The 14,821-nt window shown below is 39.1% G+C and overlaps 1 long non-coding RNA gene across 1 annotated transcript; it reads left to right on the forward strand.

Annotated features, from left to right (window-relative positions):
- The first annotated feature begins 10,769 nt into the window (after positions 1-10,769).
- On the forward strand, positions 10,770-11,307 carry LOC143752230 (uncharacterized). Its single transcript, XR_013207355.1, has 2 exons — positions 10,770-10,809; positions 11,271-11,307. It is a non-coding gene; the product is annotated as an uncharacterized LOC143752230 (long non-coding RNA).
- Positions 11,308-14,821: the final 3,514 nt, after the last annotated feature.

Consider the following 14,821-nt stretch of genomic DNA (forward strand, 5'->3'; position numbering starts at 1 on the left):
AATATGGTACCCAGAACATGTTCCACCATTGAAACTTTATCTGCCGACAAAGCATACTGGAGGTGTCATTACTTTACTATTTCACAAGTTCTCAAAAAAGGGGAACGTAGAGGTATAGATAGATTAATTCTTAAACGAAATCTTGCATTACAACATTTTCTGTTGTGTTATGGTTGAAATATGATCCCCAGAACATGTCCCACCATTGAAACTTTATGTGCCAACAAAGCATGCTGGAGGTGTCATTACTTTAGTATTTCACAAGTTCTCAAAAAAAGGGGAATGTAGAGGTATAGATAGATTAATTCTTAAACGAAATCTTGCATTACAACATTTTCTGTTGTGTTATGGTTGAAATATGGTACCCAGAACATGTCCCACCATTGAAACTTTATGTGCCGACAGAGCATACTGGAGGTTTCATTACTTTAGTATTTCACAAGTTCTCAAAAAAGGGGAACATAGAGGTATAGATAGATTCATTCTTAAACGAAATCTTGCATTACAACATTTTCTGTGTTATGGTTGAAATAGGGTACCCAAAACATGCCCCACCATTGCAACTTTATGTGCTGACAAAGCATACTGGAGGTGTCATTACTTTAGTATTTCACAAGTTCTTAAAAAACTTTTTCGTTTTTTTGAGAACTTGTGAAATAATAAAGAAATGACTAATCCAGTATGCTCTGTCGGTACATAAAGTTGCAATGGTGGGGCATGTTCTCTGTACCATATTTCAACAATAAATCATGAGAAAATTTTGTAATGCAATATTTCGTTTAAGAATGAATTTATCTATACCTCTACATTCCCGTTTTTAGATTTAATGTTATGTAACTAAGATTTAATGTCATGTAATTTCTATTCTTAATTAGAGTTATCCATTACTCCAGTCTAACACACATATACATATTATATATGTGTGTGTGTGTGTTAGACTGGAGTAATGGATAACTTCTAATAAAGAACAGAAATTACATAACATTAAATCTCAGTTGCAAACATAATATCACTTTACTCCATATTTAAAAAAAAAAATATTTAGTAAGAAATGGAACTTAAATACAAAATAAATACTCTGGTTGAATTTACCACGTAGCTAACACCATTTATAGAGGCAGACAAGATAATTTTTACAGGAGTATATATTTTCACTGTTAAATGAACAATACTGCCCTATCACAGGCTCATAATTCTCGTAAAACTGTTTCTTTAAGGAATACGGCCGAAAGCACCGAGGGGGAGGGGTTAACAACCATACAAAATTTTTAAGGTGGAACGAATAGTTTGACGAATAAGGAGCTGGCATAAAAGGAGCTGGAGTCAGCCTCGTCTGCAATTGCACGTTGGGTGTTCGCGCTCAGTAAAGCGCATGTTAGAGCAGCGCATCTGCAGTGAATGACATGTTTAACCGGCAAGGCTTTAAAGCACATGCAAATAATTAACTTTTGTGAACTCACTGAACTGATGTGTCCCGTTCCTCTGCGTTAACATTTGATATGAGTAGGCCTATTTATCGCGTTGTACACTAATGCTGTTGAGACGGAGGCGCCAGAACTGCAGCTGATAGATTGCACGATATACATATTTCTACAAAAGCAGTGAGCAGCTTGCTTGGAGCAAGGATCATAGCGCAACTATATCGATATATGCGATATGGTCTAATTCCATATCACATTTAAAAATATTTTTTATATCGATATATGGGCCAGCCCTACTGATGGCCTAACGGCGATGTTTTTGTCAACTGACAACGATATCACTGTAAATGAAAACATAAAAGGGTATATATGAAGAGCATTTATTTTAAAGGCTTATTTGCATATTTTCTGTTCATTTAACATTGCTTGTCTCATTTACATTTTATTTTCATTCCACACATTCTTTTAATTTCATATTGCTTTTCTTTTACTGTTTTTCTTTACATGTCACATAAGTTTTCTTTACTCTTTTAGTGAGTTATTGTTCTAATTTGTTGCTGACTTTGCATTCTTTAACCTGTTAGGCTGCAACCCCACTTTTGAAAAATCCTCAGAAATGGCATACCCAAACTGAAACAGATAGCCTACAGTTCAATTCAATTCAATTCAAATTTATTTGTATAGCGCTTTTCACAATACACATTGTCTCAAAGCAGCTTTACAGAAAGTGCATTTCGGAAATGTACATATAAAAATACAGTTAGTTAATCAAGTAGTAATTTATGGCATAACATATCGCCGGCTTTGAGTCGTCTCTTCACAGGCGTCGAGTCGTCTCTTCACAGGCGTTGGGGCATCTGAAGTCTCCGTGAGAGGCTGGATACAAACTGGAGCTGACGAACGCTATTTACCTCGGGACTAGCGTCCCGAGATAACAGCAGAAAGGCAGATGGGAAATAATTAGCATAGCTGATGTTCATAATGTTAATGCATTCGAACTGATTCAGCAGTAGTATTAAAGGTTAAGCATTAAGTGAATGCTTGGTTAAAGAAATGCGTCTTTAATCTAGTTTTAAACTGGGACAGCGAGTCTGAGTCTCGAACAATATCAGGAAGGCTATTCCAGAGTTTAGGAGCTAAATGTGAGAACGCCCTCCCTCCTTAAGTGGACTTAGATATCATAGGAATGACCAGAAGCCTCGAATTTAGTGATCTTAAAGAGCGCAATGGATTGTAGGGCGATAGAAGGTCTGTTAAATACACAGGAGCTAAACCATTTAGGGCTTTATAGGTCAGTAGGAATACTTTGTAATTGATACGTAACTTAATAGGTAACCAGTGTACAGATGATAAAATAGGTGTTATATGATCATATTTTCTTGATCTAGTAAGAACTCTAGCGGCTGCATTTTGCACTAACTGTAGCTTGTTTATTGAGGATGCAGGACAACCAGCTAATTAAGCATTACAGTAATCTAGTCTCGAGGTCATGAATGCATGAACTAGCTTTTCTGCATCAGAAACAGATAGCATGTTACGTAGCTTAGCAATGTTTCTATGGTGGAAAAAGGCTGTTCTTGTAATATATGAAATATGATTTTCGAAAGTCAAGTTGCGGTCTAGTATAACACCCAGGTCTTTTACTGTAGTGGATAAAGTAATAGGACATCCTTCTAAATTAAAGTTGTATTGTAAGGGATTTTGTGGGTAGTTTTTTGGACCAATAAGTAGTACCCCGTTTTATCTGAATTTAATAGCAGGAAATTACACGTCATCCAGCATTTTATATCATTTAGACACTCTGTCAATTTAGATAAGTTAGTGTTTTCATCTGGTTGTGATGAGATATATAGTTGAGTGTCATCAGCATAACAGTGGAAATTAACTCCATGTTTTCTTATAATATTACCAAGTGGCAGCATGTATATTGAGAATAGCAGAGGGCCTAACACCGATCCTTGCGGCACTCCATAGTCTACTGACGTTATCTTTGATTTTTCCCCATTTAAACAGACAAAATGGTAACGGTCTGATAAGTACGATCTAAACCAGCTTAATGCCTGTCCCTGAACCCCAGTGTAGTTTTGTAGTCGATCCAAGAGTATTTTATGATCTATAGTGTCGAACGCAGCGCTAAGATCGAGTAGAACTAGTATTGAGATACAGCCTTGGTCAGAAGCTAAAAGTAAATCATTTGTAATTTTAACTAGCGCAGTTTCTGTGCTATGATGCGGTCTGAATCCCGACTGGAATTTTTCATAGATATCATTTTCTTGCAAGAAAGAGCACAATTGAGCGGACACAACCTTTTCTAGTATTTTAGACATAAATGGAAGATTTGAGATGGGTCTGTAATTTGCTAAGTTATTTGGATCTAATTGCGGTTTCTTAATGAGAGGTTTTATTACTGCCAGCTTGAATATTTTTGGAACATGACCTAAAAATAAAGATGAGTTAATAATATTAAGAAGAGGCTTGTGTAGAATGTAAATATAGAATTAATTATTGTCATAATGAAAAAATAGTTATTAATAGCTACAAAGTTTTGTAAAGTTATTAGAAATTTATTTTGTACGAAACATCTTCAAAGTTTCTGAGAATACAATAGTGGTCAAATACTGAAACTTGAGTGTTATATCTTAATGATGTATAGTTTGTCAAGGTAATAACATTAAATCTGATACTAACTTTGAACTATTTAAACAAACAAAAAAACGCTTCAGTGCGTCGGCGCACTGGCAACGGTTAACAGGTTTTAAGATGCTAAAGTCGCAGTTACAAAACGCGTGACTGTCCCCTACCCTGCTCCTCTTCAGAAAAGTAAATTCGCTGTCCCATTGATCGCGGTATTTACATGAGCGTTTTGGTTTTGTGGCAGGAGTGCCTTCCGTCTCTGTCGCAGCGTCCACCATCCGTCTCCGATTTTATTTCTTTTTTCCCCCGCGTTGTCACTCATCATCTGACCTCACACACTAACCTCGAGACAACTGCCACCTACAGTACCCACAGTACCTGTAGTAGGCTACTGCAGTTGGCAGTTATCGCGTGGCTAGTGACAGAGCTCAGATTGGGATTGTTTGTTTTTTTAATCCGCCCGGGCCATTATTATTTTTTAATAGCGCAGGTTAAAATACGGGAGATTTACGGGAAAATACTAATACGGGAGGACGGCGGGAAAGAAGGGGTTAAATATGGGACTTTCCCGGCCAAAACGGGATACTTGACAGGTATGCTCTGAATGGTAAGCTCGAACGATGTAAAAACGGCGAAAGCAGAACTAAACACACTGCTCGAGGTTGGTGCAGTCAGTGGAATGGGCTCTTTAAATTTTCGCGCTGATGTGATAGTGCACGTCACGTGACAATACAAACATGGCGCATGTAGTACGTACGGACTCCATTCATACTACACGTATTCATACTATAAAGAACGTACTTTTTTATCGGTCGAGAAGTACGTTCTAATTTAAATGTAGTATATACTCACATAGTACGCGATTTCGGACGCAGCTCATGTTTCTGCTCTGGCTATAAGGTTAGACGGACGTTCAAAAAAACCTCAAAACAGTCAATAATAACAGCACATTTTTCCCAAAATGTTTCCTGAATTGCATTGGCATGTTTTTTTGAAATTGATCTCTTTCTGGCCATATGATAAGTGGCTTCATGCGAATAAACATGACAATAAATCATCAGAAATATTGCTGACTTGTGCGCGTCTCAAGCGCCCTCTTTACGTTCGTCCTAATGCCTATTAGTTGTCCGTGGATTTGCCTATATTTGGCGAAAATGGAAACGTCTTTAGACATGGAAAATCGATTTTACAATCGATTCAATGAACACTTATGTCTCAAATCGAACAGGATTTTTTTCACAAAAGTGACACCCCTAAAACTTAACCGGTCTCTGATTTGTAGGTTGCATTGACACCTAGCGGTGTTTGCACGTAAAACAGTAAAATTCATACCTACGTAATCACCATGACCAAAATGTTACTTTTTTTTATTTTCTCATTGAATCTTGAAAAAAATATATAGACCTACCTACCGACCTTTTTTTTTTTGCTGCTTGTTCCAGGAAGCAACTGAACTTTTGCTGGGACACAGAGAAACTGTGAGTGTCTGTGACCAAAACCACTTGTTGTGTGGACATTCAAACATATAAATGGAAGAACAAAATTGTGCCGGGCTTCTGTACTGGACAAGCCGGGTTGAATGGGCTGATCTCATTTGTTGTTGTTATCGATCCCGTAGATTTGTCTGGAGAAGACTTCACCTGCCCAGTTGGAGCCAAAAGTGTTGTCGCTAGAGCACTTGATAAATGGAATCGAGATTGCTCTCAATTACCAGAATCTGTTGAAGTTGGATCAGGCTCCGCGAAGGCCGGACTTGTTCCACTGGCAACTGGTCACTGGGATGTGGTACGATTAACAATGAGTTATCTGTCGTTCCACCATGGAGCATGGACTATTGGGTTCTTCCTAAAGGAATCACCAACTAGGCACAGGTTCTATGAATGTTGCTTGGATCTAGTCGTTGTTACCGTATATATGTTAATCATATTACACCGAGGGGGAGGGGTTAACAACCATTCAAAATTTTTAAGGTGGAACGAATAGTTTGACGAATAAGGAGCTGGCGAAAAAGGAGCTGGAGTCAGCCTCGTCTTTTACGGTGCATGTGCGCGTCGAGTGTTCGCGCTCAGTAAAGCGCATGTTAGAACAGCGCATCTGCAGTGAATGACATGTTTAACCGGCAAGGCTTTAAAGCACATGCAAATAATTAACTTTTGTGAACTCACTGAACTGATGTGTCCCGTTCCTCTGCGTTAACATTTGATATGAGTAGGCCTATTTGTCGCGTTGTACACTAATGCTGTTGAGACGGAGGCGCCAGAACTGCAACTGATAGAATGCACGATATACACATTTCTACAAAAGCAGTGAGCAGCTTGCTTGGAGCAAGGATCATAGCGCAAATTTTAACTATATCGATATATGCGATATGGTCTAATTCCATATCACATTTAAAAATATTTTTTATATCGATATATCGGCCAGCCCTACTGATGGCCTAACGGCGATGTTTTTGTCAACTGACAACGATACCACTGTAGCGCGAGAACGACTGAGGTACGAAATTGAGCAAGTGAACAAGCTGAACGCAAATACGTCCTTGTTGATACTTGGAAAGGAATGAAATAATCTGTACGCACGTCAGCCTGTTATGTCCTCATATCCTCTCCTTTTCACTCCAGCAGACGACCCCCAGCACGTGCCACCTCACTTTGAATGTGCATGACGCCACTGGTTAAGCATGTTAATAGAACAATCTTAAAATCCTTGTGTAGTTAATTGACCGTACTTGATGGACGTGTCATGTTGGAGTCTGGAATCAATCACATTTTTGTGAAATCACAAAAATCACACCCTCCCTCCAAAAACAAACATCAAAAAGAAATTTCTATTGATCAACAAATGTGAATAACCACTGTAAAGCTCTAATTCCTTGGCTGAGGAGTCACACTATTACTCTTGTAGTGGAAGATTTTAATATGGAATTAAATGTACCACCAAATACACTCAGACATACGCACATACCTAGAAGCCCCCCCTCCCGGGTGAAAAAAGTTAAAAAGGTCGAAAAAGTGCTTGTATATTTAGCACCTGAGGAATGGCCGAAACTGAATAAAGAGCAGAAACAAGCCCTCAGGAATATACAAAAGAAAAATGCAGAGGCGAAAATAGATCGGACTCGCTCAGTGAAAGTCAACAAAACAGCTAGAGAGAATAATGAATAGGGAAGTATAACCACAGGAAAAGCGACAATTGCAAAGATTTGGAGGCCTATAACCAGATGGTGTGTGGATGGGTGAGGGAGACGCATACCAAGTTATCAATGACCGTTGTGTTGTGAAGGCCAAAGTAAGTAATGCAACCTAATTCTTTAATAAACCTAACCTTAACTGTATGATATCATTGCGATATCAAGGTGTAGCCAAGTGACTCTGAATCGTTTTTTTTTTTTAATTTCAAAGACCCCCAGTTTGCTATCTACACAGTACACTATCTGAGTTAGTTTCATAGTATTTTATTCTATCATATACAGTATATGCACATGTACAATCTGACACCCCCCAAAAAAACACTATTAAATCAAAAAAGACTAGGCTGAAGCTATCAAGCATAACAATAGTGATCTATTGTCCATGTGCAAAGATGTTAAAATTTCAGTATCAGAGGAACAAGCAAAGGCAGTTGAGGCCGCTACAAGGAATCAAGCTTCCTCTAAACTGTGGTTTCGATTTCGTGCTGGTCGAATTACAGCATCTAAAATGAAAACTGCATGTTGCACTGATCCAAAACAACCATCACAAAGCTTCATCAAAAGTGTGTGCTATCTTGATTCATACAGATTCACATTAAAAAGCCACTTCCTGGGGATGTAATCATGAGAATGTACATAAGGAATCTCATGAAAATGTGAAAGTACACGACACAGGTTTCTTCATAAATCCAAGTGTGCCATCCTTGGGTGCTTCTCCCAATGGCTTCGTTTCTTGTGATTGTTGTGGTGTCTGTGTAATTGAAGTGAATTGATTTCCATTACACGAGAGTAGGTGTTACAACTTCATGCTGATTTGTACTCGGCTTTCGCCAAGATAATCACCAACTAAGACGTAGCTTTACAGTAACCTATGCTCCTCCATCCATTTACGCTTCTTTCCATCTGGTGACGTGAATCTCCTTCTGTCTGGTGTTAATAGCTGCAGTCTATTGCGCGTCAGCACACACAAAGGCTGCAACCAAAGTGCGGTCCCCCCATAACAACCCTCTGGATTGAGCGGAGTAGGGAACATCTCTAGGGTCTTCAAGTGGGCACCTTCCGTCCTCAGTGTTTCGTCGACTAGCCCACGACACCTCAAGAGGGCTCGACAGTGACTCTGGCGTCCCAGAGTCACACCCCTCCGTCCCCCACTCAACTCAGCCCAGCTTACTGACCTCTACTTCCCTCTTGCTGCTGAGACCTAACCACAATCTCTCCGCAACCCAACCATACGCGCCAACCCGTTTGACTAAGACTGTCGAGCCCCACTGGTGCGTTAATATGCAGTTTCAGTGGCAACGGTTCCATATGGCATACCACCTACCACAAAACACAATATCTGCCCAATCACCCGTGGTTGAAATGTCCATTCCGTGTGAAAAGTGACAAGTTAGAGAGTGTATCTTACTTGGAGAAAGACAGTGAAGGGAAACTGACACTTAACCGAAACCATCAGTATTTCTACCATGTGCAAACTCAACTAGGGGTGTGCAAACTGGAATCTGCCTGTTTTGTTGTTTGGACAGAAAAGGATTTGCATGTTGAGCAAATTTTATTTGATGAAGTGTTCTGGGGTATGATATGCCAGAAAAGCAAGAACATTTTCGACATAGCCATTATTCCAGAGTTAGTTGGCAAGTTTTACACAAGGCTTTCATCTACCATGGCCACTGTGTCCTCACAACCTGGAATATTTACCTCGGCTGAATCACATGGCTCTGATTCTGCTGCAAGTGCCAGTGATCAAGAAAAAACCTGGTGTTTCTGTGGCCAGGTTGAGTTTGGAAAGATAATTCTATGTGATAATGCAAAATGTCATATTAGGTGGTTTCACTACTCGTGCATTAATGTTAAGATTGCACCAAAGAGAAAATGGTATTTCCCACAGTGCCAAAAGCTTCCCCAGTCTCTGCCGAGAAAAGGAAAGAAACCTCCAAAGTAATAAAACAAAAAATACATTATGGACCTTTAGTAAATTTCAGCCTTTTTTAGTTGGCTGCTGTGAAGTTTTGCATTTCAGGCACTTTGTTCTCGGGGAAGAGAAGGAAACCGTAACCTATCAAAAGAGTCTTTCGTCTCCGGCAATACGAGAATGGGAAAGAGTACCTGACCCTGGCGCATAACCCAGAGACAAAAAACCACAAGGATCCCACCGCATCGGATAGGGAAAATGTACGAGGATTTATGTTTGCGAGCCCCGGCGACCCACTTTGTCACATGGACAGCTTTAAAAAATATCTGTCAAAGTTTCCAAAAAATGACGGAGCGTTCTATTTGCATCGGAGACGCATCCCTCTGTGCAAACTCGAGAGCACCGAAATGTGGTTCACCAGGGAGCCCGATGGGGCTCAACTACCTTGGCAATTGGGACTCTTTCATTTCTTTGTCTCTCTCTTTTAATAATTAATTTAAATAAATGTGATAATTCATTCAAATAAAAGCAATCCGATGGCTCTACTTTATTTAAAGCGGACAGAGTGCTAGAACTAACGAGCCGTAACTTCAGAAAATAACCGTCATTTTTACACGTCTGTTAAAAAATTACACTGTAAACATCAGTTACAGCTTTAACTTATTTTTAACTTGGCATATAAGCGGGATAATCCACGGCTAGCCATCCATTAAAGGATTTTAATGCACGACGTAGAGGCAACCACCCTCCGCTTCGCGTCGGGTGGTTCTTCGCCTCTACGTCGTGTATTAAAATCCTTTAATGCATGGCTAGCCGTGGATTATCCCTTACTTAATTAATTTAGAATTGTGCACCTTTTTTGAAAATGTGACATGTTCTTTAAATATTTTTGACATTGATTTCAAGTTGGTGAGATTTTTGTAAAGCTATTCTGGCAAAAAAAAGTTATACTCAAGTTACATACAAAATTGTGTTTACCATAGCACAACAGACAAGTCCAATCTTATCTATGGTACAATACCCATCACTATCTTTGCACATCAAGAAATCAATTGGCAATATTCCCCCCAAAATAGTATATTTTTGGCGCACACAACCAATCACACGCTCAACATGAATCCTGACGTGGGCAATTTTCCTTGTGGTTTCTAAGTCAACAGGAGCTAACTGTGACTTTCCACGAGTGAAGGCTGGAATTTGTACATGAGCCATTCTACAACCTAAAGTGGCCTGAATATTAAAGCCACGGTCAGCAAGAACTAGATCACCAGGAAGTATGTTGTCCAAAAAGCCACAGTTTTCAGTTATATATTTGTCACTTACTCTTCCTCCCCATGCATTTGAAATGTAGGAGACTGTGCCCTGGGGTTTAATACCAATCAAGAATTTAACTGTGTTATGGTGCTTGTAGGAAGACCATAGCTGCGTCCGAAATCGAATACTTCCCTACTATATATCATTATATACTATTCCAAATCATAGAATTCGAAAAACAGTAGGCGAAAAGTACCCGGATGACCTACTACTTCCGCCGAGATTCTGAAGTGCGCATACGATGGACACTTCAATATCCCATGATGCCACGGGAGAGGAGTTGTCGTCGTTATATTTCTTGAAAATGTCGGAAAACGGAGACGCGGCTGTTATGAAGTGTAAGTACTTTATAAAGCACTTTTTGTTTCTTTGTGGTTAAATTGTATTTGTTTAACATCATATAAGTAAACGATTGACTTGTTAAAAGTTTAAATAATGTAAATTGAGGGTACAATTTTGTGAATTGGCTGCAAAATGACAATTTTATCATTATTATTATTACCGAACAGAACGAGCTAATCCCTGTCACTGGCAAAACAGCATAGCTAACACTGTTTTCTTTAAACAACGACGTTCGTTGTTTCGCATTTTAATGAGATAGTTACAAAACATTATTTTTTTTATTTTACAAAGATTTTATTTCTCCTTTACCAGTGTTGATATTATGTAATATTTGTTGGTTACATAGCAAGCTACTGTTAACAAGTGTTACATCAACTTGTCCATTAATCTTGTAACATTAATAATATAGAATGAGCATGGTTTATCACTAATGTTAAATTCTGTGTTGATTTTGCAGGGGGCTGATGAACACGCCTGTGTTCTTACAGACTGGAGACTGGCTAATGAAAGAGAGGAGAGGAAAGAATGAGGGCGACGAGAGCATGAGGACAGAGAAAAAGAGAGAGAAAGGGAGACAAAAGAGAGAGAGGAAAGATCCCTTCTTTTAGAAATGTTTGCTAAAAAAATATTAATAAAGAAAACAAATGTTACAAACACTTTCCCATTTATTTCTTGTTAGTAAGTAAACATGATTTATTACAAAACACTTAATTCCCAGGGATTTACAGTGGCTAGATTGTCAGTTGTAAAGTGTTTAATATGTGGCATTGAGTAATTAATATTTTTAAAGTGTGTTTCGTGTTTACTTATTTTGTGGCAGATTCCAGATGTTTTTTTGAACAAGTAAATTGCATGTATATCTGAAAAACGTTGTCTAAATTAGTGCTGCACTGTAGAGACACACACACACTCCGGACACTTTAAAATGTATTTGCTTTATTTGTGTGCGAGCAGCTGAACGACGACTCCTCTGAATTGTAAGCTCGAACGATGTGAAAACGGCGAAAGCAGAACTAAACACTGCTCGAGGTTGGTGCAGTCAGTGGAATGGGCTCTTTAAATTTTCGCGCTGATGTGATAGTGCACGTCACGTGACAAAACAAACATGACGCTTGTAGTACGTCCGGACTCCATTCATACTACCCGTATTCATACTATAAAGAACGTACTTTTTTATCGGTCGAGAAGTACGTTCTAATTTAAATGTAGTATATACTCACATAGTACGCGATTTCGAACGCAGCTCATGTTTCTGCTCTGGCTATAAGGTTAGACGGACGTTCAAAAAAAACTCAAAACAGTCAATAATAACAGCACATTTTTTTCCCAAAATGTTTCCTGAATTGCATTGGCATGTTTTTTTGCAATTGATCTCTTTCTGGCCATATGATAAGTGGCTTCATGCGAATAAACATGACAATAAATCATCAGAAATATTGCTGACTTGTGCGCGTCTCAAGCGCCCTCTTTACGTTCGTCCTAATGCCTGTTAGTTGTCCGTGAATTTGCCTATATTTGGCGAAAATGGAAACGTCTTTAGACATGGAAAATCGATTTTACAATCGATTCAATGAACACTTATGTCTCAAAAATCGAAAAGGATTTTTTTCACAAAAGTGACACCCCTAAAACTTAACCGGTCTCTGATTTGTAGGTTGCATTGACACCTAGCGGTGTTTGCAAGTAAAACAGTAAAATTCATACCTACGTAATCACCATGACCAAAATGTTACTTTTTTTTATTTTCACATTGAATCTAGAAAAAAATATATAGACCTACCTACCGACCTTTTTTTTTTTTTTTTTTGCTGTTGAGTTCCAGGAAGCAACAGAACTTTTGCTGGGACACAGAGAAACTGTGACCAAAACCACTTGTTGTGTGGACATTCAAACATATAAATTAGCGTTTCTCAACGGGGGCGGTACCGCCCCCTTGGGGGCGTTTGGACAGTGTCGGGGGGCGTTGGGAACGAGGCAGCTGAGAGGGGGGCGCTCAGGCACAAATGGGGGGCGTTATGTCTGACTGTGCTGTGGCACTATATACTCACTGTTATTATCACAACTTTTTTAAGCCTCTGACAACACATACAATGTTAATTTGAATGCATGGGCGTTTTAGGTACAGCATTGATTTCCACGCTGCTGCTCAAATCCATTCCACCTTCATTCGGAGTCCCACCAGGCCAGACGATCCAATACGCACGTGCAGTCCCAAGCGCGAGTCTCAGGTTCCTATGAGAATATTAATATAAAATATCATATCGTAGAACATGTAGCCTACCGGTATATGAAATAGTAGACTAGGCGTCATTTAGCCTACAGGGCGGTTTTGAAACACTTTTAAAACATCTCGCGGCACGGATGTACCAATACAAATAAAACATATCCAGTTAACTAGCAGCATTCGTTTCATTCGTTTGTTAAATAAGAGACGATCTAGCGCTGAAATGTGTTGTCTTCACTCGGACGCGCACTTCAGTCCGTTACGGAAAGTGAAAGTCTCCCTAAAAGATGTAAGAAATAAAAAAGCGAAACGGATGTATACTATTTTTGAATCCCTTTCTTTTTGGAATTTTTTGTAATGTTTCGCCTTATAGTTTTTTTTTTCTTTCTGTCTATTGTTTCTTTGATGCTATTATGAATGTAATAGATATAATATGTGATCCTCCGTATGTGTATGTTATATATTGTTCTTGTTATGCAATAAAAAAAAAGAGAAAAAAAAAAGAAAGTGAATCAGGACATCATCACATCTTTGTATACATTTTTATTTATTTACATCAGTAAGCTAACGTTACAAGACATTGTCTTTCAAAACATTACCTGCGCAAAAGAAAAAAAAAAGAATGAATGAGTCATTCGCACTTTTGAAAATGCCCTTCCGAATGCGTCTCTGTCCGACATAATTCCATAGCGTCCATGTTTTAATGTAAAATAAAATTATGTCTGTGTTAATTAATTAATATTTAAATGTTGCTAGTAGCCCACTCAGACTTGTCCCGGCTAGTTACCGGCAAATTATCTCCATGGCAACGCTTAAAAACAAATGCCGCAGCCGGCAGAGTGGTAGAAAGAATGTGTCCAATCAAAATGTACACAAGCTTCGCGGTTTAAGATTAATGTGTCCAATCAAAATGCACACAATCACGTAAACTAAAACAATTTTGACATCAAAACACATTTAAACATCATGGCGGAAAACAAGAAGAAGTGCAGACAGTATAGTGTCGAGTATATTAAATATGGATTTATTCCCTCACCCACGAACATCCAGCTCCCTATGTGCCTGTGTAACGGAGGCCAGCTAGTAGTCGCTGTGCGAGTAAACCTCACTCCTCTGATCTCAAAACGCTCTCTAGCGACAGATGCTAGAGGCTGCAGTCTTTAGCCTCCTTGTTAGAGCGCCTGACTCTCATGCCGGATACCCGGGTTCGAGGCCCGCTCGGAGCGGGTCAAGTGGGACCTGGGTGGAGGGGTTACACCTGCTTTGCCAGCAGGTTTTTTCTAACGAGGCAATGAAACCGTCCCGTCTTAAGGAGCCCCTTACTAAAATTCACCCGGATAAGGCATCCAAGGATGCTGCGTTTTTCCAGAACATCAAGGAGCAGCTTTCGAAACAGTCCATCTCCAAGATGTTCGCTAGGAAGGTAAACCAGACAGACAGTGGGTTAGTGGCCTCCTATAACATCTCTCTTATGATAGCGAAGTCCGGGTTGTTTTTGTATGACCAGAAATTATATAGCTAGTATTTTCAGTTGTTTCCACTGTTGATAGGAAAATGCACGTGATCGTGCCTGCATACAGCAAGCGCCACACTCCGCACACACACTTGGATATGCGTAAACATCTTGTGTTTATTTGTGATAATCTTACTACTAACTACTAACTTGTATTGTGAGAGACATTTGAAGAATTGCTTTGTTGTTCTTCTTTTTTTTTTGGATAAAAGCGTCTTCTACATAGCCCAAATGTAATAATAATAATGGTAATAATGGTAATTATTATTAT

The sequence above is a fragment of the Siphateles boraxobius genome, unplaced genomic scaffold (assembly GCF_051911475.1).
Source record: "Siphateles boraxobius isolate OS27281-9 unplaced genomic scaffold, OSU_SipBor_1 26, whole genome shotgun sequence".
In the NCBI taxonomy this organism is placed as follows: Eukaryota; Metazoa; Chordata; class Actinopteri; order Cypriniformes; family Leuciscidae; genus Siphateles; species Siphateles boraxobius.